The following is a 4,847-nucleotide window of genomic DNA, read 5'->3' as shown; positions in this document are numbered from 1 at the left end:
TCGCCCTGCAGCCTCCTGATCATCCACAAGCTTTCATCCACGTTGAACACGTTGTTCCAGTACTGTCTGACACACAGGGGGAGAGGAAAAAGCACATAAACAATGACTGCCCACACTCTTGCTGAATGCTGTTTATATACAGTGATTTGATAGCAGATTTAAGACTGATTCACATTATTATAATTATAAAGAAAACTACAATTTTCATTTACGGATTTATGAATATGACCACTTGTTTCAAAGAAATAGTTCAACATTTTAGGAAATGGCTTATCTGATTCAGAGTCAGGACATGATTAGCCTAGCTTAGCATAAAGACTGCAAGCAGGGAAAAAAAGCTAGCCTGGTTTCAAATTTCAATAATGCACCTACCAACACCTCTAAAGCTCAACGATTAACACGTTGTATCATCTTTGTTTAATCTGTTCACAAAAGCAAAAATCTTGTTTTCACTGTGGGGTAGCCAGGCAACCAGCAGCAGCGCTGCACATGACGTGCTGGGCGGATGGTTAAAATGTTGTTTATTAAGTATATTCCAGCACCTGTTTGTGTACGGATTCAAAAAATGTAACCCGTGGAGTTCAGTGTGACTCACCAAAACACATTGCGTAAAACCTGAAAAACATGTTGAATGCATTTCCTTCCTCATAAAACCATAGACTGTATATAAGAAGTGGACGTAGTCACCGTGACGTCACCCATTGGTTTGTGGGCTGCCGTTTTAAAGCCCTCGATTTCATCTTTTTGGGCATCGCCAACTTGGTCTTTGGCAGTCGCCATCTTGGTTTGAGGTGACATGAGACAACATGCACAACTGAACGCTGAATAAGACATTTTTTAGGCGACCGAAAAGGTCACAATTAACTTTCATGAACTGAAAAACACACTGTGAAAGGGTTTACACACAAAGTTCTAAGACGAAAACACGGACAACTCCCAGACCGTACAACGCCATGGTAGCGACCTGTCAATCACAAGGTAAGTCATAGTATGGTATGTCGAAAAATGTCATGCAAAAAAAGTCATAGTATAGTATGTTGTAAAATTTCATTAAAAAAAAGTAATTATAGGGGGAGAGGGGCGTTTCAGCTCATTACATAAATATGTCTGCATACTCAGTAACTACTTTGTTTTATTTCATATCATCCGTGCCATGTATCAAAGGTTTGAATGGGCATTTGATTTCTGATTATCGGACTTGTTTGTAAGTATGTCCCAAATTCTAAATGATAAAATCACACTAACCTCGTGGAATGTTTGGGGCCTTGGAACTGACATAAAATGCGTGAATGTTTTTTCTCACTTGAACTCACTTAAAGCTGATATTTTATTTCTACAAGAGACTCACAATACTAAAGTTACTGACTACAAATTAAAACCTAATTGGATCTCACAGGTGTACCAAGCACCCTTTACGTCTCGAGCATGGGGCGTAGCTATCCTGTTTCGTAATAATATTCCTTTTTTACTTAAATCCAAGATTACAGATCCAAATGGGAGATTTATTTTGATTTCTGGTTATATTAACTCATTCCCAATTACCTTGTTAAATATATACGGCCTAAATTCCGACGACCCTACGTTTTTTTCTTAAAGTTTTTGAATTACTTCGAGCGTATGGATCCTCCAATATCTTCATCGGTGGCGACTTTAACTGTTATTTGGATTCATCCTTGGACAGATCATCCTCTAAATCTCCTCCAACAATTAACTCGTAATAAAATCAAAGAAATATGGTGGATATTTGGAGAATACAACACCCTGACAAAAAAATTGATTCATTTTACTCACAGGTGCACCAGTCATATACTAGAATTGACTATTTAATAGTGGAGGCCAGTTCAATCCCCAATATTAGCAACACATTTTATCACAATACATTGATTTCTGATCACAGTCCTGTTACGCTGCAGCTTCAGTCCTCCCTTTCCAAACCAAAATATAATTGGAGATTTAACCCTCTACTACTGTCATCACCAGGATTTAAAGAGTGCATGACCAATAAACTCAGAGACTTTTGAGAGATCAATGATAACGGAGAAGTTTCAGATTATACTCTCTACGAAGCACTTAAAGTTACAATGAGAGGATTTATTATTTCTTTTGAGACCTCAAGGAAAAAGGAAAAACGTAAGAGACTGAAAGAAATCAAACAAGAAATTACTCATATAGAACAAATATATAAAACATCTCTTTTGCAGTCTGACTATAACAAGATCCTGAAATTAAAATCAGAATATAACGCTGTCCTTGGAGGGAAATAAGTAAGTAATCTACTACTGAAGACGAGACAAAAACATTTTGAATTAAGTGATAAACCTCAAAAATTACTTTCAAGACAACTTAAAGGAGAGCAGGCAAAGACTGCTATTCATAAAATACAGTCCAAACCCGGTGAAGTACTCACTGACCAACAAGATATTAACAATTGTTTTAAAGAATTCTACTCCGATCTCTATACCTCTACTTCCTCTACTTTCATCTTTCAGAGTAGGTCCCGCCCACAAGATTCAGCTCAACACCAAGCAAAACATAATACATTTTTAATCACCGATTTATTTTACTCGCAATAAAACATTTTTTGATTGCATGTCGACAGTTTTGCTCCCAAACCTATTCTGTTTGCTTGTATAATGAAGATGTAAAAGTAACTCCGTACATTGCAGCCACTTGTAGATTAGTGGAATGGTATGAAACCATCAGCAGGAATGTGTATCATGTTGTGCATTGATAGAACAAAAAGGGGGCCCACTCGTAAAGACTATTTTTACTCCATCCTCAGGGAGACTGTGAGTGTGTGAGTGTGTGTGTGTGTGTGTGTCAGTGAGTTTGTTTGTCATTTGTTATCCATGGGTCACTCTCTGATTGGGTACAAGAAGAAGACCTTTAGTGCTTAGTGCCTAAAGGTTAGAGAAGTGAGCTTGAGACCGGAAGGTCGCTGGTTCAATCCCCCAGACCGGAATGATAAATCTGGGTGGGGAAAGTGAAAACGCAGCGCTTGCCCCTCCCTCATTACCACCACTGAGGTGCCCTTGAGCAAGACCCATAACCCCAACCACTCTAGTGGAGCTGCTCAGTGAACAGCAGGTCAGACTGTGGTTGTACGGGGCAGCTTCCAGGTGTGAATGTGTGAATGTGATCAGGGCGTTCCTGGCAGAATAAGAGCAATGCTCTCAACAAATAAAGGTAAAAAAAAAAAAAAAATGCTGGAGCGTGGGTGGTTGCGTTCCAGTTTTGTAACTTTTGCAGTGAGAAATTAGACGAGATTTAAATTTTCTCTCAAGCTTTCTTCTTTCATTCTTCACACTACTTCTGACACTTCTTGTGTGTACAAAAACAAGTGCAACACCAGTGAAGGCATTCCCATCTCATTTGTGTGAGTCATTGCATCTCATCCCTCTCTCTATGAGGGCAGTGCTCTTTTCTCTCCACATTTGAGTGTGGCTGTCCGGAAAACACCTAGAAACACTTGTGCCGTCAGACGTGATCGGACTTCAAGTTGTATGAACTACTTTCTTTTAAAGCATGTACCTTCAGTCTTCAGTCTTTGGTCCTGAACCCAGTGTTGAAAAGAAAAAGCTCTGTGCTGAAATGTCCTTGAGTGAATCCCTGAATCCCTACAAGCTTCAGAAGTGCTGCCCTTTGACCTCCCTGTGGAGGATTCTGTCAGGAGAAAAAAAGCCCTGTTATCATTATCACTACACGTACACAGCACACATACTTTATCTTTCAATATCAAAATATGCAATTCTAAAGTCACTTACTTGATTGAATGATTGATTTGATAATTAAGAAACACATATAACACGGCACTGCAGTCATTGCATATGGTAAATTAACCCAATAAAGCCCAAAGGCTTATTCCAATTGTGGTCTTCTAGTGTAACATGAAAAACAGGAAGCACCTTCCCTGAATGACGAAAGGAGCACTTCAGTAAAAAACAATTAAGGATGCACGTCACCTGTACGGCATGTGAGCAGCGCGCGTGTGTGTGTTCACATCTTTGACTGCTCCTGTGTTAAAACGAGTAGAAATGAGTGCAGCGGAAAGAAGAGAAGAAGAAAGAGAATGAGCCAGCCAGCAAGAAAATGAATGGAGCAAAGGGAGAAAAAGGGAGGGGGAAGAGTAAAAAGAAAGAGACTGTCAAAGTCAAACAAATTCAGAGGGATCAATGCGCAGACTTCGCCTGGCATATCCAAGGGAGCGCCAGACTCAAAGCTCTTCAAGCCCACAGTTCAAAGTGGTGACACGTCCATTAGAATTTCTAATTCTGATGGCATCGACAGGCCTACGGCTACAGCGCAGGCAGAGGACGGGCTGAGAGGAAACTAGGCCAATGCTGAGAGAGAGAAAGAGAGGGAGATGTATACTGTATACTGTTCTTTTTTTATCCCTTTCTTATTAAAAAGTCTACATACTGTGTCATTTTCAGATGAGTCCAAAAATCTTCAAGCATACTCTGGATACTTCATCTCCATAATTGTACATCATTTATGAATTCATTCACATCTTTACTCCAACAACACACAGAAGGAGGTTTTCAAGCTTAATAATAATTGCAAACTCTTTATATTCATCTGTTTTGATTCCAGTTCCTTAAAACAACTGAACATTGAATGTTTCAAACACAATGTTATTACTTTACTATATCATATCATGGAAAGCAGGGATGCTGGAAATGAGTCAGAGTTGGGGGCTGCTGAGGAAAGGTCAGTCTATATAATAAAGTCATACTAAATAGTAAATACTGCGCAACATTCATGTTTTTCACTTTCATTTTTTGTGCCCTTTGTTATCAATGTAGACACGGCAAGGCACGCTCAAAAGAGTTCCCAAGCGCCCATTT

Source organism: Sebastes umbrosus, chromosome 6 (genome assembly GCF_015220745.1).
Source record: "Sebastes umbrosus isolate fSebUmb1 chromosome 6, fSebUmb1.pri, whole genome shotgun sequence".
In the NCBI taxonomy this organism is placed as follows: domain Eukaryota; kingdom Metazoa; phylum Chordata; class Actinopteri; order Perciformes; family Sebastidae; genus Sebastes; species Sebastes umbrosus.
Note: the sequence above shows the minus strand (reverse complement) of the source record.